Source organism: Lampetra fluviatilis, chromosome 9, assembly GCF_964198595.1.
Source record: "Lampetra fluviatilis chromosome 9, kcLamFluv1.1, whole genome shotgun sequence".
NCBI classification, from domain to species: Eukaryota; Metazoa; Chordata; class Hyperoartia; order Petromyzontiformes; family Petromyzontidae; genus Lampetra; species Lampetra fluviatilis.
Window position 1 is genome coordinate 13,650,959 of NC_136283.1, and position 25,206 is coordinate 13,676,164.

A 25,206-nucleotide genomic window follows, 5' to 3' on the forward strand; every position below is an offset into this window, starting at 1 on the left:
AATATGTATTATAACTGGAGGAATCCGATGAGCCATGAAGCTTTTGTGTTTCCACACACTTGCAGTCGTAGTTTCACGGACGTGCAGGGGATACGACGCAGGCTCGGCGCTAGGGCTCGTCCCCTTGCATCATCCCCGCCGAGAGGTAATGAATGAGGTCAGAGCTATAATTGGTGACAAATTGTAACACAAATTTGAGTGTATTAACACAATCGTTTTAAAATTATTTTATCTATAAAAAAAAATAACTTCAGTCGGTTCAAAAATGTCACCTTCCTTGCTCCAGGTGAGTGCCATCACCGCTCGCGGTGCTTCCGAAGCGCTGGCTGGAAACTCCACATTCCCTCGGGGGCCGGGGCCAGTCTCTGGCCCAAGTGACCCACGGGTGACTTCTCACAGTGAGCCGGTCTCACTTTACCCACCGAGCCGAACGCGCGCCCGCGAGGATTCAACACCGTGACCTCCTGGTCGCCAAGTCGAACGTTTCTGATCACTGTGCCGCCAATTAAGGATGTAAAGAACGAGTATGAATCTTGACTTAAAGCTTTCGTGACTGCATTAATTCGTATTCTTTGGGTCTTTCGGTGAAGTCACGTGAATAGGTTCAAAGAAAAAATAAAACTACGATGTTTCGATCGCAACACAAGCGGTCGTCATCAGGAAAAAAGAAAAACGTCGTAGTTTTTATTATTATTATTTTCTTTAAACTTATCTACGTGACTTTACCGAAAGACCCAAAGAAAACGAGTATGAACTATTACTAAGAGACAAACGCGTACATTAGTCACAACAGACTGCATCGGATCATTGATTTAAAATGCATTCTTACACTCGCGACGCGTGCGCTCGATCACGTGTGTGCGTGTGAGTGTGGGAGCCGCATCAACCGCCTCGAATCTTGACATTTCAAGAAATCACTGCAGGGTGAATTCTTAAGTGACAAATTTTTACAAATAGAAATTGCATTTACATATATGGCGAGATGGGCATCTGGAATCACAATGGATGGTATTTGCTTCAGGGACCTGCCACGCGTGCGTGTGTGTGAGTGTGTGCGTGAGTGTGCTTGTGTGTGTGTGCGTGTGTGCGTGTGTGCGTGCGTGTGTGAGTATGTGTGTGTGAGTGTGTGCGTGCGTGTGTGTGAGTGTGTGCGTGTGTGAGTGTGTGTGTGCGTGAGTGTGTGTGTGAGTGTGTGTGCGTGCGTGAGTGTGTGTGTGAGTGTGTGTGTGCGTGTGTGTGAGTGTGTGCGTGTGTGTGAGTGTGTGTGCGTGTGTGTGTGTGAGTGTGCGTGTGCGTGTGTGAATGTGTGTGTGTGTGAGTGTGTGCGTGTGTGCGTGAGTGTGTGTGTGCGTGTGTGTGTCCGGCAAAACAACCTCCTACCTCCTCGCGGTGCCGGACGGGCAACACTGTCGTGGGCAGTGCTGTGGGGGGAGGGCCAATGCCCATTGGCCTCTCCCCTCATGGCGTCTGTGACCACCACAGTGGCTAAACGGGGGCTCTGGACGGGTGCGAGGGGCTGGTAACCCCTCCACCTTCAATTAACCACCACTAAACTACGAATTAAACATAAACCTGTAATTAATAAGCTTGTGCCGGAGGCCCCGGGGGGTCAGGCTTTTATGACGTCTCCTGGCCAAACCCCATTTGGCGGAGCCAGGAGATTGAATTTTAACCCTCGGGGCTCCTCCAGAAACAACGAAAAACCATTGCGGATGGCCACGTGGAATGTTCGAACGCTCACTGCGGAGGAGAGGCTGCCACTCCTCTGTCGGGAGCTGGACCGGTACCGCCTGGATCTCTGTGGCATTCAGGAGGTCCGGTGGACCGGTTCTGGCTCCTGCCACCATGAGGGGTGGACAGTCCTCTACTCGGGGCAGGAGACTGCCAAACAACAGGGTGTGGCTCTTCTTCTGAACAAAAGAATGAAGGGGGCGTGGGAGCGTGGCGGTGAGGTGTGGGAAGCTGTAAGCCCCAGGATACTTTGGGCTCGCCTTCCCATCAACCAGAGGCGAGGAGTGGTGGTCGTGGTTACTTATGCCCCCACCGAAGACGAACATCTGTGGAGGGATGCAGGCAAAGCCGATGAGTCGGACGCTTTCTATGACCTCCTGTCACAGGTGCTGGCTAAAGTGGCCACTCGGGACAGAGTCATCTTGTTGGGTGACTTCAATGCCCGAGTTGGTCATGATGCTGGCACCTGGTCTGGAGTGATTGGAAGGCATGGGCCAGATCAGCTCAATAATAACGGTAGGAGGCTGCTAGATTTTTGTGCAGCCCATGGGCTTGTAATTACTAACACGCTCTTCCGGCATCGGCGCATCCACACAACATCATGGATGCATGCCGGGTCCAAGCAAGAACATCTGCTGGACTACGTAGTGACGGACCAGCGGATGCGAGCCCATGTCCTTGACACCAGGACCTACCGTGGAGCTGATCTGCCCTCTGACCATCGACTAGTCATCTGTAAGATGCGCCTGCCATTCTTCCACTCCGGTGGTGGGTGTACACCCAGGATCCCATTCCAACCAAAAGTGGCCTGGTCTAAGTTAGCTGATGAAAGTTGCAAGCGAGAATTTCATCATCGCTTGCAGCTGGGGTTGGCATCGTCCCCCACTCCACCTGATGTCGAGGGTAAATGGGCGAGGTTTAAGACTGTGACTCATGCAGCTGCAATGGCTGCTTTGGGTACGCGGTCCAGACCTCCCCAGAAACCCTGGCTGACGGAGGAGGTGTTCAGGTTAATTGAGAAAAAGCGACAGGCCCACTCTCATCGCCTACAGCATCCCACGTCAGAGAATGAGGAGGTTTACCGCAGTCTTCGCTCGGAGGTTCGGAGAGCCGTGAGGCGCTGTAAGGATGGGTGGTGGTCGCGGGTTGCTGAGGAGATGGAGTCTGCCTCAGTGGCCCGCGATCACAAATAACTATTTAACTCCATCAAAAAAGTAACCTGTAGCGCCACACCTATTACCATCATTAGAGGAAAAAACGGTGATCCAATCTCCGACCCCCAGGAACAGGTTTGCAGATTTGCTGAGCATTTCTGTGAGGTCCTGGGGGAGGGAAAATCTCTCAGCCAGGAAAACATCATGGCACAAAGTGGGGATAACCCTGCTGAGGCTGCGGTGCCTCAAATATTGGAAGAGGTCACCCCCTGTGAGTGGCTGGCTGAGGTACCGGCTGTTGAGGAAGTACTGAGGGCGATCCGGAGTCTGAGACCAGGTAAGGCACCGGGCAGAGATGATCTCCCAGGCGAAATGCTGAGGGAGGGTGGCGTTTGTGCACAGACTGCCCTATATGACATCATAACAACAGTCTGGACCACTGGACGGGTTCCGCAGGACTGGAAGGATGCCCTGGTGGTCCCCCTCTTTAAGAAGGGGGACCGTACCGACTGTAACAACTACAGGGGCATCTCACTCCTCAGTGTGCCGGGTAAGGTCCTGGCAAGGATTATTCAACATCGCCTTGCTAGGCATGCTGAGGAGAGGCTTGCGGAGCCCCAATGTGGTTTCAGGAAAGGGCGGTCCTGCACAGATGCCATATTTTCTGTCCGTCTGCTACAGCAGAGGTGTAGGGAATTCCAAAAAGACCTACATCTCTGCTTTATTGACCTGGTCAAGGCCTATGATACCATCAGTAGGACTGGGCTCTGGGTTGTTCTTCGTGCTTTCGGAGTCCCTGACCCTCTGCTCACGATCATTAAGGACCTTCATGATGGTGAGCGGGCCCGGGTAAAACTACGTGGCCGGGAGTCGGAGCCTTTCCCTGTACACCTTGGGGTGCGACAGGGATGTCCTCTGGCTCCCACATTATTTAACATCTATTTCGACTGCGTAGTTCGTGAAGCCTTCAATAGCTGTACCGGGGGAATTACCATTTGGTACAGATATAATGGGAGGCTGATCGACGCCCGGGTGCGATCAAGGGATGGCTCCCTATTGGTCAACCACGTTATGTATGCCGATGATTTGGTAATAGCTGCTCATTCAGAAGAGGAGTTGGAGACGCTGCTGCTGAGACTGGAGTGTGCTACTAAGAGGTGGGGCCTTACCATCAGCCCCACCAAAACTAAGCACCTGCCTGGGTATTTTGTACCATCGGGCACTCCGCCCCCACAACTCCCAATCGGTGATGGGGCAGTTGTGGAGAGAGTAGAGAGTTTCCCATACCTGGGCAGTGTGCTCATGACCGGCTCCAGTTTATCAGCAGAGGTCTCACTCCGAATCAGTCGAGCGGCAATATCTTTTCATCGGTTGCGTAACGCTGTGTGGAAGCTACCTGGTCTGTCGCTCCGCACGAAGCTTAAGGTCTTCTCGGCCACGGTCATTCCCTCCCTTCTCTATGCTTGCGAAACGTGGACCCCCCTAGTGGAGCATCTTCGCCGGTTGGAAACATTTAGGCTGGCCTGCCTACGATCCATCCTGGGTTTAACCAGGCTGGATTGTGTGAGGAGCTCACAAGTCCTTGAAAGATCTGGGCAAAGTCCCATCAGTGAGCTCCTCCGGCAGGCAAGGCTGCGTTGGCTGGGTCATGTAGCCCGCATGCCCAGCCACCGCATGCCTAAACAGCTTTTGTTCGGCCGGATCGAGGGGGCTAAACGGGCGCGGCACGGGCTAGAGAAGAGATGGAGTGATGTGGTACAGGAGGACGTGGAGCTGAGTGGACTTGCCGATGACTGGTACCAGCGGTGTCAAGATCGGCCTCAGTGGAGGAGGCTCGTGAAGGACGCTACTGGGCAGTTGGAGGCAGTCGCCCTCCAACAACAACGGAGGGCGGAGGAGCGACGCTCACAACAACGAGCGGAGCGCCGGGTGGCTAAAGCACAGCAAGTTGGCACAGTAGGGGGCACAGGTGATGCATCAGCCAGTCATCTCGGTCATCTCGGTCAGTCGACCCGTGGCACCTGGGTCTGCCCCGTGACCTCCTGCCAGCGGGCGTTCGACACTTCACGTGGCCTCAAGGTGCACATGGCCTGGCACAAGCGTCGTGGTGACGTCACCGCCACTTAGTGGCGAATGGCGGTTGTTGTTGTTGTTGTTGCGTGTGTGTGAGTGTGTGAGTGTGTGTGCTGTGTGTGAGTGTGTTGCGTGTGTGTGTGTGTGCGTGTGTTCGTGTGCATGCGTGTGTGAGTGTGTGTGTGCGTGTGTGAGTGTGTGTGCGTGTGTGTGTGAGTGTGTGCGTGAGTGTGTGTCTGCGTGTGTGTGTGTGTGTGAGTGGAAACATTTAGGCTGGCCTGCCTACGATCCATCCTGGGTTTAACCAGGCTGAATTGTGTGAGGAGCTCACAAATCCTTGAAAGATCTGGGCAAAGTCCCATCGGTGAGCTCCTCCGGCAGGCAAGGCTGTGTTGGCTGGGTCATGTAGCCCGCATGCCCAGCCACCGCATGCCTAAACAGCTTTTGTTCGGCCGGATCGAGGGGGCTAAACGGGCGCGGCACGGGCAAGAGAAGAGATGGAGTGATGTGGTACAGGAGGACGTGGAGCTGAGTGGACTTGCCGATGACTGGTACCAGCGGTGTCAAGATCGGCCTCTGTGGAGGAGGCTCGTGAAGGACGCTACTGGGCAGTTGGAGGCAGCCGCCCTCCAACAACAACGGAGGGCGGAGGAGCGACGCTCACAACAACGAGCGGAGCGCCGGGTGGCTAAAGCACAGCAAGTTGGTACAGTAGGGGGCACAGGTGGTGCATCAGCCAGACATCTCGGTCATCTCGGTCAGTCGACCCGTGGCACCTGGGTCTGCCCCGTGACCTCCTGCCAGCGGGCGTTCGACACTTCACGTGGCCTCAAGGTGCACATGGCCTGGCACAAGCGTCGTGGTGACGTCACCGCCACTTAGTGGCGAATGGCGGTTGTTGGTGTTGGTGTGAGTGTGTGTGCGCGTGTGCGTGCGTGTGTGTGTGTGCGTGTGTGTGCGTGTGTGTGTGAGTGTGTGCGGGTGTGTGTGTGAGTGTGTGCGTGTGTGTGTGTGAGTGTGTGTGTGTGCGTGTATGTGAGTGTGTGTGCGCGTGTGTGTGTGTGAGTGTGTGCGTGTGTGTGAGTGTGTGTGAGTGTGAGTGTGTGCGTGTGTGTGAGTGTGTGAGGGTGTGCGTGCGTGTGTGCGTGTGTGTGAGTGTGTGTGAGTGGGGGCGCGTGTATCTACGTGGGAAGCGGTGGAGCAGTCGTAAGGGCGCTGCGCTACGAACCCGGCGGATCGAGTTCGACTCCCGCTCACGGCCAACACCAGTGACGATTATCCGAACCATTCCTGGATCTCCCCTAGGTCGACTCAGCCTCAAACGAGTACCTGGCGCAATGTATAAACATGACCACTGGGGAGACAAAGGCGGCCGGACGTGGTGCTGGCCACCCACCCTCTCGTGTGCCGTTCCTGCCTTCAGAGGTTATCGTTAAATGGCACTTGCCCCACAGTCTGTTAAGGCTATACAGGGGTTCTTTGTGTTGTGTGTGTGTGTGTGTACAACCGCGTGGGTTTGAGAATTTAATTGAAAACTCGCATGACGGGGGAGCGGTGGCGTGGCGCAGTGCGTGTACTCAGATAACGGGAGACTCGAATCCGATTGCTGTTTGACGAATGTCTCAACCAATCACCGTGCTCCCTTGTGTGGACTCAGACTTAACATGGGCACGTGGATCGGTGTCCAACATTGCACCGGGGAGACACAAAGGGGGCAGGGCCGAATACTGCCCCCCGCCCCACCACCATCTCGTGTGCCGTGCCGGGCTTCATAGGCGCTACTCGCGTACAGCACTTGCCCCAACAGTCTGTTAAGAAGGCTATAGGGGGACCTTTGTCTTTGTACTTAGTACGCGTGGGTCTGCGTATTTAATTGAAAGCGGACACGTGGGCCGACCGCTTTCAACCGCACGCGACGTGGCGAGGAGGAGGAGACGGAGGAGAATGCAGAGCGACCTCGCTGAGCCACAGACCGATGCAATGTTTATCAATCAAAAGAGCTGCCGCTCGATGCGTCGGGAGCGCTTCATTTGAATTCGAATGAAGACGCCGCGGCAGGCGTGGAACGGAGCGACGGGGTGCGCGGAGGAAGCGAGCGACGGAGAAGCCGCGGAGAGGGGGGGGAGGAGGAACGCGGTGGTGGCTGGGGGAGAGGAGCCGAGAGGCGACGATGTGGAAGAGCGGTGGGGTCAGGGGAGTCCGGGATGGGTGCTGCGAGGGGAGAGAGCATTGTGGGACAGGAGCCGCAGGGGGGGAGGGGGGGGACGAGGGGAGGTATGGTCGACGTGGGGGTTTACACGGGGGGAGGGGGCGAGGGGGGACGGTGGAGGCAGCAGAAGAGAAGCGGCTTGGGCTGTGCGGCTTTCGCAAGGTCGCGAGTTCAAATCCTGCTTGGCGATTTATTTATCCCATCGTCCCTCGCGGATCGAAACAAATAATTGCCACTTTAGTGGGGATGTAAACAGTCGTTGTCCTATAGATAGACTCCCCCCCCCCTCCTCCTCCCGCCCGCCATGGTAATGTGGAATTTCCATCGCTGGCTCAAATGTCAACATTTAAGCAGGAAATCACAAGAGACATTTGTCCTGCGCAGTTGCAGGAGCGTGGTTGGCACGCGGCCTGGTGCGGGACATCGAATGGAGTCACCGCCCCTCCCCCCTCCTCCCGCTACACCCCCCCCCTCTTCGTAGCTCACCGCCCCTCCCCCCTCCTCCCGCTACACCCCCCCCCCTCTTCGTAGCTCACCGCCCCTCCCCCCTCCTCCCGCTACACCCCCCCCCCCCTCTTCGTAGCTCACCGCCCCTCCCCCCTCCTCCCGCTACACCCCCCCCCCTCTTCGTAGCTCCCCGGTCTGGGCCCCTCGGCTGTGCAGTGCCGCAGTGCAATGGCACCGCCTGCACTGCGCATGCGCAGCTACGCCCCGCCGGTGATCTGGATCTGAAGAGTAAGAGTCTGGATCTGGATCTTTACTGACACTGGAGGAATCGGACGAGACACAAAGCCACTTTTCACAGATGTCCATTAGGGGCGAAACGTTACAACGACGTCGACACTTGTTTTACCTTCGGGGCTGTCCATAAATGACGTCACGCGATTTTGGACGATTTTTTGACCCCCCCCCCCCTCGTCACAAGGCGTCACAAAAAGTCAGACCCCCCTCAAATATGACGTCACAAAGCTCTGCCCACCCCCTCCCAAATAATATAAAACATGCTTCAAATCGCTTTAAACTATTGTCATTGTAGTGCGTATTTAATGTGGCGCTGCACTCTGATGTTGTAGGAGAAACATTTATTTAAAAGTATATTTAATTAATTAAAACGTGTTGTCTATATTTTTTTAAAGTTGCGCATTTTCATGTGACATCACATTTTTCAACCCCCACCCCCCTCCCCCTCGTTACACATCGTCACAAATGTCTGACCCTCCCCGCCCCCTAGGTGCGTGACGTCATTTATGGACGGCCCCTTCCCACAAAGTGCAATAATCCGCTCCGTGATGTAGAAAAATGTACCACCGTCATCATCATCATCACTATCCACGGGCAGATAGCCCAGTCGGTGGCCACTGCACGTGTCGTCATTTTTTATTTCCACTTTCCTCTCTGTCTGGTGCCAATATGCTCAAGTAGTAGAAACATTACCTCCCCACGAAGCGGCAATAACTCGATTCGACCCGCGAGGCATTATAGACCTAATAGACCACTAAGCAAGATTTGAACTCGTGTGGTGGAGGGGGGTGAGTGTGGGAGGGGGAGAGTGTGGGGGGGGAGAGTGTAGGGGGTGAGTGTGGGGGGGAGTTAGTGTGGGGGGGGTGAGTGTGGGGGGTGAGTGTGGGGGGGGTGAGTGTGGGGGGGGGTGAGTGTGGGTGGGTCAGTGTGGGGGGTGAGTGTGGGAGTGTGTGTGGGTGGGGTGATCGTGGGGTGGTGTGGGGGGGTGAATGTGGGTGAGTGTGGAGGGGGGGTGTGGGTGGGTGAGTGTGGGGGGGTGAGTGTGGGGGGAGTGTGGGGGGAGTGTGGGGGATGAATGTGGGGGGGGGGTGAGTGTGGGGGGGGGGTGAATGTGGGTGTGTTGGGGGGTGAGTGTGGGGGTGAGTGTGGGGGGGTGAGTGTTGGTGTGTGGGGGGGTGAGTGTGGGGGGGTGTGGGGGGGTGAATGTGGGTGTGTGGGGGGGTGAGTGTGGGGGGGTGAGTGTGGGGGGGTGAGTGTGGGGGGGGGGGGGTTGATTGTGGGGGGCAGGGCACGTGCCCAGCGAGGGTGCTGGTGGAGTGGGAGTGCAGCTGGGTTCGTGAGCAGGCCACGTGTGGGGAGGCGGGATGCCTCCTTCGTCTTGGGATTTGTCGCTGCGTTTGGACACTTGGGTGCCGACGTCCGCTCCCTCCACTCCCCCCTCCACTCCCCCCTCCACTTCCTCCTCCACCGCGTCGATCGACCCCCGCCAGGCCCCCGCCAACTGGGTGATCGCCCCCCTCCCCCCCCCCCGCATTAGCACCCCCTCTGAGGGGCATCGCGAGATCGCTGGCTCACCGCCGCGCGGGGTTATTCCGCACGCGCGTGCTCCTGTGGGCAATTATCTTCTAACACGCGCACGCCCCCACAAGCTAACGCTGCCCCGCACTCGCACTAAGACTGTGCTCTAAAACGGCTGCGCGAACACGCGCGCGTCGGTGGGCGGTTGTATCCCAAACCCGCGTCCACACAAAGACCCAAACTACAGCGGCGGCGCGAACACGCGCGCCCCTGCAGGCGATCATTCTAACCAGCGCTCGGGCTGCGGCTCTGTCCTCACTCTCGCCGCTCGTCCACCCACGAAGCTGCTCCACACGCATGCACACAAGTCACAAACACTGCGCCGAAGCTCCGTGCTAATGTCTTTATTCGCGGCGCAAAAAACTCTGCACCTTCCGGAGGAAATATTCTGCGAGCAGAAGAGCCTATCCCATCGCGATCCAATTCCCCTCCACTGCGAAAGTCGGAGGGACGGAGATGAGAGAGGCCTCTACCTATCGCTGTCTCGTAGCCGCACTCGCTAGCGTCGCCCGGACGCTGCGAGTGGCTGGAGGGGGCAGGCAGGGAGTCGGTCTGGGTCACCAAGCGGCTGGAGAGCAGAAGACCCTTGAACCGTTTCGGGTTTTCCTTTTTTGTGCCCTGGGATTTCGAAAATCCAGGGTTACATTACGTCATCCTGCGCAACCAATCGTGTGCTTACCTTTTAATTTTCAAACGTTTCACTGCCGTTACCTAGGGCATGACGTTACGCTATCCCCCGGCCCATTGTCTCCGCGGCCGCATTCCTCACCCCTGACCCAGCCGGTTTACCCTGAGCGGCCGCCCGGCTGCCGAATACCGGCGGTATGCGCAGGGATTTCCCTCCCACCTCCTCGTCTGCGCTGCTCGCGTAATATTTCACCCTGGCCCCTCCCCGGTGCTGTGAGTGTCTCATTGCGGTTTCTGTGCCCCCATACAATTTTAAGCCAATTTAGGGGGGCCGCAATGTAGATTGTCCTGGGGGGGTCGACCAATTTCCTGGCACCGGGAAACCATGGAACTTCCCCTCTAGGGGCCCTTCGGATGAAAACCCGTGGTGCCAGACGATCCCCCGCCGGAACACGACGTGTGTGTGTGCGGCTCGTGTGTGTGCGGCGTGTGTGTGTGTGCGACGTGTGTGTGCGACGTGTGTGTGCGCGCGGCGTGTGTGTGTGCCAGGTGTGTGTGTGCGGCGTGTGTGTGTGCCACGTGTGTGTGTGCGGCGTGTGTGTGTGTGCGGCGTGTGTGTGTGCGACGTGTGTGTGCGCGCGGCGTGTGTGTGTGCCACGTGTGTGTGTGCGCCACGTGTGTGTGTGCGGCGTGTGTGTGCGCCACGTGTGTGTGTGCGGCGTGTGTGTGTGCCACGTGTGTGCGGCGTGTGTGTGTGTGCGGCGTGTGTGTGTGCGACGTGTGTGTGTGCGCGCGGCGCGTGTGCGTTCAGGGCGGGGCTAGGGGGGGAGTCGCGGCGCGTGCAGAGCGGCTTCGCGGTCGTGGCACCACAGACACTCTGCAGCACCCCCACCCCCACCACGCTGTATACATTGCGTAGCAGTAGGGGGCAGGAGGGGAGGCTGATTGGGTTGGTGCGTGGTGGGGAGTCAGGAGTGGCCGAGAGAGAGAGAGGAGAGAGAAAAGAGAGAGCCCTGCTTGCAGTGGTTTATGGAGATTCGCAGAGAGAGGTGGGGGGGAGGCGAGGGATGCAGGGGAGGGGAGGGTTCGTATGCTGGAGGCAGTGGGGTGATCAACGGGGAGCGGTAGTGTCGTAGTGGTCAGTGCACTGCGCTACGATCCTGGCGGGTCGTGTTCGATTCCCACTCAAGGCCAACATTAGTGACGATTATTTGAATCGGTCCTAGGCCTCCTTCAGGTCGACTCAGCGTGAGCGTCGTCACTCGAGAGACAAAGGTGTCTGGGCGTGGTTCTGGCCACCCACCCCCTCGTGTGCTGTGCCGGCCTTTATAGGTGCCTCGCTAAAAGCACTTGCCCCTACAGTCTATGAACGCTTTAGGGGTGATCTTTGCCTTTTGTGATCAGGGGAAGGTGTTGGCATGGTGCACGCGGAGTTGTGATGGGAGGATTTCGCCTGCTCTGCACTGGACACGGGGATGGGCGATGGGGTCAGAGTCTGGGTGGGGAGCAGCGGTGCGGTCAGATTGTTCCATGTGGATGCAATGTATGTATGCATGTTGAGCTCCTTTCCCACAGGATGTAGCCAACCGTGCTGATCGGAGGTGCGGAAGGGGAATTTGGGAGCAAAAAATCCACCGGACATAGTAATCCATCACCCATTCAACATAAAGATCAAGCTTAAAAAACGAACTCCGAATGTAAGCGGTATCGATCAATCACCCCCGCCTCCCCCCCCAAATTCTGAAAAGCAACCTGGAAATCACTCAATTCGGATTACACCCGAGCAGCAGCAACACCAACATCACCCCCTACTGTAACAATGTGGCAGGACTCTCCTGAATAAACAGTCTTGAGACTCAGTGCGGTGTTTTAAAAATAATATGACACCAGACCATAATACAGATTTATTTTGGGATAAATCGCATACATATACAAACGTATCGTTAAACCCGCCACCACCCGACACAGCCACTTAGTAAGGTTTGTCACGTAAACAGATCATGCCAATTCGTTACTAGTACAGCACACCGGTGCGTTGGAGATCAAAGCCGCAACATTTACAATCTGAGCAAGATACCAAATCTCGCAGTGGCTACCGCCGCTGATGCACATTCGAGACCCGGCCTCCACCATCTGCCGTGACAGTTCCCACCACCGCGAGTGGCCGGACTTGTGGAGACGTTGCCCCGATGCCTGTCTCGGCGATAGGCCCATCGCTCAGCGACGGACTGGGACAAAACAAAATCGGCCTCATGCATTTACCAACACAGCGGCCCGGATTTGGGCCGCGGAGTAGTGGCTGGATGTTGCGACCTGATGCAATTGGCGCGATGTCGTCGCGCGATCTCATTGGCCCATTTGGGCTGCGTCCAAATAAATCCAAATGGGGCCGGTGAGGAAGACTATTTGGGGCTGCCGTTTATGGAGACGTAATGCCAACTGAGAGTGTAAATAAGCAATGCACCGTACACGTTATAGAGGGAACAACACATGTTATTACATTTTTTTTTACTCTGATCACATTTGCCATTTCCCCACATAAACCGGCCCACCGGCCCTCGGAATGGACCGGCCCTCCGGGCACCTACCCTATGGCCAGTCCGGGCCTGCGTGCTTCGCCCCATGCAGCGCGATGCTCTGCAATTTGTGCTCAAAATCGACAGCACCCGCCCTACCGGGTTCTCCACCGCACCTCTGAGTTTGCTCGACCCCCTGTCTCGCCACAAAAACAAATTCCTAACATCCTCTCGGATCTTTGAGCTCAAATGCCACGGACTTTCTTCCCCGAGCTGCTGAGCTATGGGTGCTCGCTCTCTGATCTTCACAGTCATGCAGACAGCATTCCCACCTCAAATACCCTTCGAGAAAAAGAATCGTCCATCATCCATAATTTTACATCAGAAAAGGTCATCACTCGTGCAACGCAACTCCTTTAACCATTCCTTCAGTTTCTCCTGTAGATGGGGGGGGGGGGTATGCATTTGCCCACGCATGTCTGCATCGCTAGATGGGATGCCGTGCCGCATGGACGCCGGGATGGGCGAGATGTTAATTCCCTCGCCTGGTATGCAGGAGGTCGTGGGTTCGATTCCGATCCTGATGTATGCTGTATATTTGGAGTATGCATGTTCTCTCTCCCCGCAGTCGCGTGGATTTTTCTGCGGATCCTCCGGATTGTCCCTCAACATTGAGAATGAACACGCGTTCAGAGAATTTGGCTTCTAGACATTTCCACGTGATAAGCCACTTCGTTGGGCTATCATTTGTGATAGCCAGGTCGCTTCTGAAAAAAAAGCTACTCTGTAGCTCAGTGGGCCTTACCTGGTTAAAAATAATAAAACTGTTCACGGAATGGCAGCCAAAGGCACGAACGCGTCCAAGAAGGATCACCGCTACGGAGATGGAGCAATGAAATCTGCTCATGTGCAGGGAGGGGTGGAATGGATGGAAGCTGTGAAGGATGGCCATGCACAGTGAGGCCATCATCCAACAGTGGATAGACAATGACCCCTGCCGTTGCTGCTGCTCCTCCTATCCAAATCTCCTTCTGCAACCACAAGCCACAAAGACATTTACACAGAATAGCCCAAACGATCACTGGTCAACAACAAAAAAAACATTTTTTTCTGGCCTGGACTTTTGCAGCTGTTTTAGACTAATTTCAGGGTTCTGATTCCAAATCTGATCTCAGATTTGCTCTATCACATCTCATTTTTATGCTATCGACATACCCCATTTTCATTGATTTTACCCGAAATTAACTCTGTCACTTATGATTGCAAGTTTTTGCGAGTCAGTGGCTGCTTTATTGTTAAAATATGGTGCTGTATTTTTAGGATAGTGTGTTTATAATATCATTTTATGTAGATATCCACATTTATTTAATATTTTTTCTGCAGTTTTTATTGCAAATGCAATATTTGATATCTCAAAAACCTGATGTGATAGACAAAAACTGATGCCAGATTTGGAATCAGCACCCCAAAATTACATTAAACCGTTGGAATACCTTATGCCAGAAAAAGTGTGTTGACCAGTGTTAGACGAGGCCGTGAGAGAAACGGGAGAAATGCCCAGAACAGGGCTGACGGACTACCTCGTTTCGAGGCTGATCTCTTCCCTCAACAAAGTTCGAATGTTTGCCCCAACGCACGGTTTCATTTCGGATGTGAGGCTCACAATAATAACATGATATATTAAAAAAAATACAATAACACCATAAATAAATGTAAACGCACAGAAAATCGACTGGAGGCAAGACGGACAGTCGATGATCATTTCAGTTTCCCCTTTCTCCGAGGGAGTTTTTTTTTTGTTGGCTCAGAAAATCTGAGAGCCCTGTTCCCCGGCGATGTGATGACATATAATAATCACACGGCCTCCCAGGAGACTCGGGATGGGTGGGGGCGATATTAAGCGGTTCGTAATGGCCAGACTGAGATACCAAGTTTGAATTTGGCTTTCTGTCCCGTGATGATGAATTCAGGGTGCTCAAGCGTGGCGGATTGATGGTGTCAGCCCGCTCGGCAGTGACTGTGGCACAGAAGAGAAGAAGAATCGCATTACATCAGGATTGGCAGGCAATGCATACTATTCCAAAAAGACAAAAACATTTAGGGTTACGCAGCGTCTAAATGAAACCACATCCCCAGACGCAGAGAAGGTGAGAGTCAAAGGCGGGGAGCGAAACTCCACCGCCTGGCTCCACCACGGCACCGTCTGCTCGGCCGTCCGAAGGCCTCGCGGATTCGCCAGAGGTGTCGAGACGCGGCCCCAGGCATCGCGGGAGGCCTCTCCCGCTGCCTCGGGCGCGGTGGTGGGACGCGGTGGCCGCTCCGGCGGGCGCGCCTGATGCTGATAGTGGTGATGGTGATGATGGTGGTGATGGTGGTGGTGATAGTGGTGGTGGTGTTGGTGGTGGTGATGATTGGTGGTGGTGATGGTGGTGGTGATGATGGTGGTGATGATGGTGGTGATGATGGTGGTGATGGTGATGGTGATCATATTAGTGATGGTAATGATGGTGGTGATGATGTTGGTGATGATGGTGGTGATGGTGATGATGGTACTGATGGTGATCATGGTAGTGATGGTGATAATGGTGGTGATGGTGATCATGGTAGTGATGGTGATCATGGTGGTGATGGTGATGATGGTGATGTTGGTGATGATGTTGGTGATGATGGTGGTGATGGTAATGATGGTGGTGATAATGGTGCTGATAATGGTGGTAATGATGATGCTCATGGTGGTGGTGATGATGAAGGGGATAATGGTGGTGGTGATCATGATGATGGTGTTGATCATGATGATGACCGTCACCGCATCGTCTGCGTTCAGATATGCTTCTTCAGCCGTCTGGAACGCTCTTCCTTCCGATATTAGGAAGCCACTGGAAGCTGTGCACTTTTAAATAATCTTGATTAAAAACTAATTTAATTATAACTGCTGTTTGTTTTTAGTTTGTTGTCCTTCCCCCGCACCTCTGGTTAGGACGTTTGGCTACGTACGGTGCAAAAGAAGTTGAACGTACCATACATTCATGGTGAAGCTGGTGGTGGTGGTGGTGATAGAAGTAGAGGAGAAGGGGAGAGTCTTGAGCTTGGACTTGAACGGGGGCAGGGAGTATTTATCACAGATGGATGTGGGAAACAAGACGGTGGTGAGGCCGGTACTGTTGTATGGGGCCGAGTGCTGGGGCACAAGAAAGAGGGAGGACCAAGCGATGGCAGTTACAGAGGCGAGAATGTCGCGGTGGATGTTGGGTTGCACAAGGAAGGATCGGGGGCTGAGAAATGAAGAAGTGAGAGGAAGACTCGAGGTGGTAGAAATCACGGAGAAGATGAGAGAGAGAAACGGCTCTGGGTGTGGTTCGGTCACGTGGAGAGACAACAGGAAATATTACTGCAGGTCAGAAGGTGCAAGTGATGCAAGTGATGAAGGAAAGAGATGAAGAGGAGGCAGAGGAAGAGGTTGGGGGGGGGGGTGGCGATGCGATGGGACACGGTGGCCCGAGGAGCGGAAAGAGAGATGGCGCAGGAGAGGGCAGCGTGGAGAAGGTTTGCAAGGACAGCGGACACCCCCACGTGAGTGGGAAACACGCGGTGGAAGAAGAAGAAGACAGAAGTTGAAGAAGGAGGTGGGAAATGGAGTTTCTGTCAAGATGACAAAAACAAATGCGACATGTGATTGGCCTCTCCTCCTTCAACCCCACTGGCTTCCCATGTGTAGGACTCGTACTCTCGTTGTCTTTCTCATCTCGTTTATTCACGCGTAGAGTTCACACCTCCTCCTTATCATCGCTCCATGTCTCTCCGTTCGCTCCGATGCACAACCCGCCATTAACAACACTCCATGTCTCCCCGTTCCTACCGTACACTGTGTTCTCTCTATCCACTGCTACCGTACACTGTGTTCTCTCTATCCACTGCTACCGTACACTGTGTTCTCTCTATCCACTGCTACCGTACACTGTGTTCTCTCTATCCACTGCTACCGTACACTGTGTTCTCTCTATCCTTATCGTATCTATTCCTGCTCACTGCTGCTCCGTCTCTCTCCTGGGCACCAACCACTCCAGCTCCAATCCCAACCAAGACTCCCGTCTCTCCGTTACGCTGTGCCCTTTATCCCCGCACCAATCAGTCCCAAGCTACTCGCCCCCAGGCCCCCAGCCTCACGTGACCATGTTATTGCCGCCAGGCCGGCGCCGGTCATTAGCCACTCACCCTTCTGACCAATCACCGGCCTGCGTCCTCAGTCACCCCTAACACCTGTAGCATCTCTTAACGACCCCCCCCCCCTTAATGCCACGACAACAACAACCGTGTCCTCAGATGTTCCCACTGTACTCTGCTCGCTTGCCTAGCAACAGAACGCGTGGCGCGTGATATTTCAAGTCCTACACATGTACTACCACTGTCTTTTCAAATACCTGACGCTCGTGTTTAAGCCTCTTCGTGGACTTGCCCCACCTCATCTTGCCTCTCAGTTCCTTCCATCTCCACCTCCCCTCTCGTCCTCTTCGTTCACAATCTTCTCTCTCTCTGTCCCTCATTCTCCCTGTGGCCAATCAAGTGTTTGGCCTTTCTCCCTCCTTGCACCTCTCCACTGGGATCAACTTCCCCTTGTGCGCTGAGCAGTCTCCCTCCTTAAACTCCTTCTGCATAGCCGGGGGGAGAATTTACGGGGAGAATAACAAATTAAAACGTTGAAGATGTCTCCCAGGCTCACAAACAAGAGGGCGATTGTGAGGTCAGGTGTCTCTTTCGGAGTCATCCCCCCCGGTACACGTGGATGAATTCAACTCGACGCGTCGCATTGTGCCCTGTGCCCTCTTAGCAAGTGGGAACGCACCGAGGGCTAATTAGATTGGCTTTGCTCGAGAGAACCGGGGCAAGTGGAGTTGCAACGATTACATTCATGACGAGCTCGTTGAGTTATCCCACTGTATCCGCGATGGCTAGGAGATGTTAACAACCTCGCCTGGTACGCAGGAGGTCGTGGGTTCGACCCGACCCTGACGCCTGCTGCTGTGTATTTGTAGTTTGCGCGTCTCCCACCCCGTCGTCGTGTGGATTTTTCCCTCCACGTTTCGTAACACGCCTTTAGAGCATTTGGCTGCTATACATTTCCACGTGATCAGTCCCTTCGTTGAGCTATCATTTGTGGGCAGGTCGCTTGTAAAACATTTTTTTTTGTAGTTTTCAGTACACGAGGGGTTTTCTCCGAGAGCTCAAATTTCCTTCCACGCACCGGACTCCATTGTTATTCCCTGGGCGGGAATAATAATATAAAAATGAGGAAACTCGTCACGATACAAACACACACACTCGGCACGGAGACGCCGCAAGGCCAGCGCGTGCATTGGCGGGCGAGCTGACTCGTCAGCTCTGTAGCCATTACAGCGGATCTGCTAAGTGTTTAAACCGAGGTACGGAGAATGAAAGCTATCTATCAGCCTCACCCTGTTCGCGGTCATCACCCTATGATAATGTCACGGTGCTCCTCCATAACCAGTCCCCACAACATCGTCATTCCCCAACCCCATGCACGCGCTGACGTCAATTCCTCCACCGAGTTGACCGGGAGTAACCCCGCGGTGTGAAGACATGGGATGGGTGGCTGGAGGTGAGGGGACACGGTCACACAGGGGTTGCGATGTGGGATCGGTGGCTGGAGGTGAGGTGACGCGGTCAGGCAGATGAGGCGATGTGGAATCGGTGGCTGGGGATGAGGTGCCAGAGATGAGGGGAGGGGGAGGGAATGAAAGAAGGAAACGTGGGGAAAAAACTGGACGTAGGAAGAGTGATAGGAGGAGAACGTTGCGGACGTCGGAGGGAGCTGTGTGTGGCGGAGGTGGAGTAAACGGACTGGAGCCCTTAGCTGTCTCCGTGTGTCGGTGAACAGAGTGTCCGCTACAATGGCGAGTTGACTCTCAGTGCTCTGTAATGGCCCCAATCGTTTTGGTAATCAACAAAACAACCCCAATGTCGTGTAGAGGCCTCGTCGTTTTTCTGAGTGTTATAACAGTTAACTCTCAATGCGCTCTGCTGGCCACATCATTTTCTGGTGTTCATGATACAAAAAAACCTCTCACAGATGTGTATTGGCCTCCCCTCTTATTTGCGATCGTCCGAACACAGACATTGAATCAACAGAGACTCTGAGTGAACCACTCTCATTTGTTGCAACCTTCTATTGGCAGCAGTAAACATAGCCACTCGTCTCCCTCCAGCGTCTTGAGCCACGGTCGGAATCGAACGTTTATATAAATACAAATCGCCTCGTATTGCATGGGACGGGTGTAATCTGAGAAGGACAGCAGTGCGTGAAATTTAGCATCACTCTGTAATGACCTGGGAGAGTAATTATATTCCAATTAACGACGTACCGATTAAAATCTCTGATGCTGCTCCTGCTGCCGCTGCCACCGGGCCCGACCGAGATGTCTCCGGCGTGACCTCCTGCCCTGCGCTTTGTGCCAAGGCGTGACGGGGTACATCGCGTGACCCCCTGAACCCCGGCGCCACGTGTGCCAGTGGGCAGATTCGCAACATGGAATCCAACCAAGGGGCTTGCAAGTTTTTTTGTCGCCGAATTTGCCTTCGTGTTTGGCCGCTGCTCGTGGGCTCGATCAGGCACGTGACAGGCCTAACTCGACGTAGGTGTGCAGGGTGCAGAAATTATTGAATTTTTTGGGATCGTTGACCCAGACGGAACTCCGGTATGAAATGAATATCCTTAAATTAACATAATGTCCTTATCGGGGCCAATTTGCAGCTCCCCCCCCCCCCCCATATTCACTCTCCTCTCCACACCGCGCGCCTCGAGAATTAAAGCGATTTCTCTTGTTTTCCCCAAGGCTGCTTTAGCATAAGGAATGGGATCCGAGCCGCGCTGGTCCAAAACAAATCTATTTGAGGTTGGCTTTTCTTGTTTGATGAATGGAGAAGGAAGGAGGCATTAACGTTTTCGACCTCCGAGTGTGGACGCCTCGCGCTGCTGTGCGCACGAGTGACGCGAGAAGTCGGGAAATTCGCGACAATCACACGCGGCTCATGTGTGCATGTGCGTGGAACTGGGGGTCCTGGCACAGGGGATGAAATAGAGGGGGGGGTGGTAGGGGGCTGTTCAATTCCCCTCCATTTTCCTCGCAGCCTGGAACCTCCATGGCTTCCGGCCCATTGGCTCCTGTGCAGTTGCACCGCCTGCACACTCGATAGGTATGCCGCTGGAATGTATGTTGAACTTCTTTTGCACCGTACGCAGCCAACTATGCTGATCGGAGCTGCGAAGGCTGCGTGACCCCGCGGGTCCAGTTTCGGGGGGAGGGCGTCAGTTCAAAACTGGAATCCGGCGCCAGGTCAGCTCATCATCATCTCTCTCTCCTGGATTAAATAAAGACTTTTTCTAGGTAGGCACTGCCATTGATACTGAACTGATGACATTGTTTTTGCGTGAGATAAATTGCTGACAGTACCCCAAGTACTCGGTTCTATTCTTCTGCACGCAATTTCGTATTGATATTGTTGGCAAAACATTTTTTTTTGGTAAATGCTCGCCGTCCTGCATTGGAATGGTTGTCCAATTGTTTTCTAAATTACGTTGTGTGTGGGAAAAAACCAAAGAACCTGGAGAAAACCAACACATACGAGGGGGACAACATTCAAAGCTCCACACAGGAATCCATCAAATTAAAATTGGTACATTTGTCAAATTTCATCTCTAATCCCTCTGCTCCTCTACATTGGCTGCAGGCCGCCGTCTCTCTCCTCCCCCCCCCCCCCCCCGTTTGCCCGTTGCTTTGTGTGCGGAAGGACTTCGCCTGGAGCCGAGCCCTTTGATCCCTGGCCAATTGACACTCAACCCTTTAATGAACCCTCGGAGTCCCCGAGTGGCCACTCCGATGGACCTTAGGGCCCTAGGAGGGAATCACCGTGAGCTAAGAGCCGCGCTCATCGCCGGCAGCACAGAACAGGCGCGCGGGGGGACGCGCACTCTGCGAGAGGCACTCCAGCCGAAACGATGAACCCTTGACAGAAGGAGGTGGCAGATTGGGGTGTATGTGGGGGAATGGGGAAGGGCGTCAGCAAATGGCGGGGGTCCATGATTGCGGTGGTGTTTTCTGCTCCAATGAGACGCACTTGAGTGTAAAGTGGCTGCGGCTTCAAAGCCCCACGACCAAATCACCCGGAGGGCGTGCGATCTCGTCACATCTCGTCACATCTCGTCAAAACGAACCTGGATGACGCTCGCCAGCAGGTCTGACGAGGCTGCGGCGTGGCCACGCGGCAGGGAACAGAGGTGTCAGTGCAACAAAATGCATCGTCGTTGTACTGTACTGTGTACGTCTATGCCCCCCCCCCGCCGCCACCTCCGCACGACCCGGGGAGATGGGTGCGACCCGCGAGCCCGTGCGTAAAGGGGAGATGACGCCTGACTCGCCCGTGCCAGATTCCAGATTCACGTGTCGACATCAACGGCCGAGACGGACATCGCCCGGGTCGGATTTCCTCCGCTCGCGGTGGATTCGGACCCCGGCCTAAATTTGTCACGGCGAAATTTGTTTCACTAACATAACACCACATTCGTGGGCACGCGAAGCGGCCTCCTTATTAATGCTTCATGGCCGGGGGGGGGGGGAGTAAGTTAGGGGTGAGGAATGGGCCCACACGTTCTGGCTGAAGGTGACGTGACAACGTTAGCGGAAGGGGCTCGCTCGCACGGGCAGAGGCGGCGAGCCATGACCCGGAATGATCCCTCGGGCGGTCCGCGCGGCCCTCTTCATTTACGGGCCGCTGCGGTTGCGAGGAATGTGAATATCGACCGACGCCGTTAGAGCTGCAGGTATTATCCCGGATAAATGTGCAGTGAAATTATACACACGCACACACACACGCGCGCGCGCAAAATCAGACACGTGTAATTTGTTGATTAAAAAAAAGCTCTCACCAATTAATATCAGATCTATCTTGGTCTCGAAATAATTAATTGTCCCCAAAGGCCCTCCTCCCCACGTATAACCATTATGAGGATAAATGCTAGAAATTAATGCCATCGTTTCACTAATAGTCTATCTGCTGCAGATTCGCCGATAGTGGCGGCATTGGTTAACATGAGTAATGTTAATTCATGTTTTTTTGTGTTCACTGAAAACAGGAAAGCAAACGCTACGGCGGTATAGAGAGAAATAGGATCATCTAATTACAATAAACATTTAATCTTGCGCCTTATTTAGCGGCGAATTAAAACAAACTCAGTTACTAATATTGCTTAAGCCTTGGAAGCACCACATGTCTGTGTGTGTGTGTTTTTTTTTGGGCTCGCATTCCCATCATCCGTCGGCGAGAAGTGGTGGTCGTGGTTACTTATGCCCCCACCGAAGACGAACATCCGTGGAGGGATACAGACAAGGCCGATGAGTCAGATGCCTTCTATGACCTCCTGTCACAGGTGCTAGCTAAAGTGGCCCCTCGGGATAGAGTCATCTTGTTGGGTGACTTAAATGCCCGAGTTGGTCATGATGCTGGCACTTGGTCTGGAGTGATTGGAAGACATTGGCCAGATCAGCTCAATAACAACGGTAGGAGGCTGCTAGATTTTTGTGCAGCCCATGGGCTTGTAATTACCAACACGCCGTTCCGGCATCGGCGCATCCACACAACATCATGGATGCATGCCGGGTCTAAGAAAGAACATCTGCTGGACTACGTAGTGATGGAACAGCGGATGAAGGCCCATGTCCTTGACACCAGGACCTTCCGTGAAGCTCATCTGCCCTCTGACCATCGACTTGTCATCTGTAAGATGCGCCTGCCATTCTTCCACTCCGGTGGTAGGTGTACACCCAGGAACCCCATTCAAACCTAAGGTGGCCTGGTCTCAACTAGCTGATAAAAGTTGGGGTTGGCATCGTCCCCCACTCCTCCAGATGTCGAGGGTAAATGGGCGAGGTTTAGGACTGTACCTCAGGCAGCTGCAATGGCTGCTTTGGGAACGCGGTCCAGACCTCCCCAGAGACCCTGGCTAACAGAGGAGGTGTTCAGGATGGCTGAGAAAAAGCCACAGTCTAATCGACTACAGCATCCCAAGTCAGAGAATGAGGCGGCCTTCGCTCGGAGGTTCGGAGAGCCGTGAGGCGCTGCAAGGATAGGTGGTGGTCGCGGGTTGCTGAGGAGATGGAGTCTGCCTCAATGGCCCGCGATCACAAATCCCTATTAAATTCCATCCAAAAAGTAACCTGCAGCGCCACACCTATTGCCATCATTAGGGGAAAAAACGATGATCCAATATCCGACCCCCAGGAACAGGTTTTCAGATTTGCTGAGCATTTCTGTGAGGTCCTGGGAGAGGGGAAATCCCTCAGCCTGGAAAACATCGTGGGACAAAGTGGGGATGACCCTGTTGAGGCTGCTGTGCCTCAAATATTGGAGGAAGAAGTTACCCCCTGTGAGTGGCTGGCTGAGATGTCATCTATTGACGAAGTATTAAAGGCGTTCCAGAGTCTGAGACCAGGCAAGGCACCGGGCAGAGATGATTTCCCAAGCGAAATGCTGAGGGAGGGTGGCGTTTGTTCACAGACTCCCCTACATGATATCATAACATGGGTTCTGCCGGATTGGAAGGATGCCCCTGTGGTCCCCCTCTTTAAAAAGGGGGACCGCACAGACTGTAACAACTACAGGGGCATCTCACTCCTCAGTGTGCCGGGAAAGGTCCTTGCAATGATTGTTCAACATCGCCTTGCCAGGCACGCTGAGGAGAGGATTTCAGAGCCCCAATGTGGTTTCAGGAAGGGCCGGTCCTGCACAGACGCCATATTTTTTGTCCGTTTGCTACAGCAGAGGTGTAGTGAATTCCAACAAGACCTACATCTCTGCTTTATTGACCTGGTCAAGGCCTATGATACCATCAGTAGGCCTGGGCTCTGCGTTGTTCTTCGTGCTTTTGGAGTCCCTGACCCTCTACTCACAATCATTAAGGACCTTCATGATGGTGAGCGGGCCCAAGTACAACTACGTGGCCAGGAGTCGGAGCCATTCCCTTTTCACTTTGGGGTGCGACAGGGATGTCCTCTGGCTCCCACATTATTTAACATATTTTTCGACCACGTAGTTCGTGAAGCCTTTGATGGCTGTACCAGAGGAATTTCCATCTGGTACAGATACAATGGGAGGCTGATCCATGCCCGGGTGCGGTCAAGGGATGGCTCCCTATTGGTCAGCCACGTTATGTATGCCGATGATTTGGTGATTGCTGCTCACTCAGAGGAGGAGTTGGAGGCGCTGCTGCTGAAACTGGAGCATGCCACTAAGAGGTGGGGCCTTACCATCAGCCCCAGCAAAACTAAGCACCTGCCTGGGTATTTTGTACCATCAGGCACTCCACCCCCACAACTCCCAATCGGTGATGGGGCAGTTGTAGAGAGAGTGCTGAGTTTCCCATACCTGGGCAGTGTGCTCATGACCGGCTCCGGTTTGACAGCAGAGGTCTTACTCAGAATCAGTCGAGCAGCATTATCTTTTCATCGGTTGCGTAACGCTGTGTGGAAGCTAACTGGTCTGTCGCTCTGCACGAATCTTCAAGTCTTCTCGGCCACGGTCATTCCCTCCCTTCTCTACGCTTGCGAAACTTGGACGGCCCTAATGGAACATCTTCACTGATTGGAAACATTTAGGCTGGCCTACCTACGATCCATCCTGGGTTTAACCAGGCTGGATTGTGCGAGGAGCTCACAAATCCTTGAAAGATCTGGGCAAAGTCCCATGGGTGAGCTCCTCTGGCAGGCAAGGCTGCGTTGACTGGGTCATGTAGCCTGCATGCCCTGTCACCACATGCCTAAACAGCTTTTATTCGGCCGGATAAAGGGGGCTAAACGGACGCGGCATGGGCTAGCGATGAGATTGAGTGATGTGGTACAGGAGGATGTGGAGCTGAGTGGACGTGCCGATGACTGGTACCAGAGGTGTTAAGATCGGCCTCTGTAGAGGAGGCTCGTGAAAGACGCCTCTGGGCAGTTGGAGGCAGTCGCCCTCCAACAACAACGGAGGGCGGAGGAGCGACACTCACAACAACGAGCGGAGTGCCGGGTGGCTAAAGCACAGCAAGTTGGCACAGTAGGGGCACAGGTGTTGCATCAGCCAGTCGTCTCAGTCAGCCGACCTGTGGCATCTGGGTCTGCTCCGTGACCTCCTGCCAGCGGGCGTTCGACATTTCACGTGGCATCAACGTGCACATAGCCTGGCACGAGCGTCGTGGTGACGTCACCGCCACTTAGTGGCGAATGGCGGTTGTTATTGTTTTTTTCGAAGCCCATAAAAGAACCCCCGCATTTAATCACAGCCACCCAACTAAGCATACGGGCACACACTTAACACGTGAGCACACGGATTTATGTGCCCCAGCGTAATGGACCTCTATTCCCATAACAACCAACGCCTGCTTCGTACGACAATGGTGGCAGCGGGGGGGGGGGCACCTTCCGATTTTATCGCGGCTCCAATTTTGTCAGCGACTTCTGATATATTTCCATTTTGCGAGGCTCAAGCTGCATGAGAGCAAACAACGGGCGCCCAACCTAAGCGGCTACAG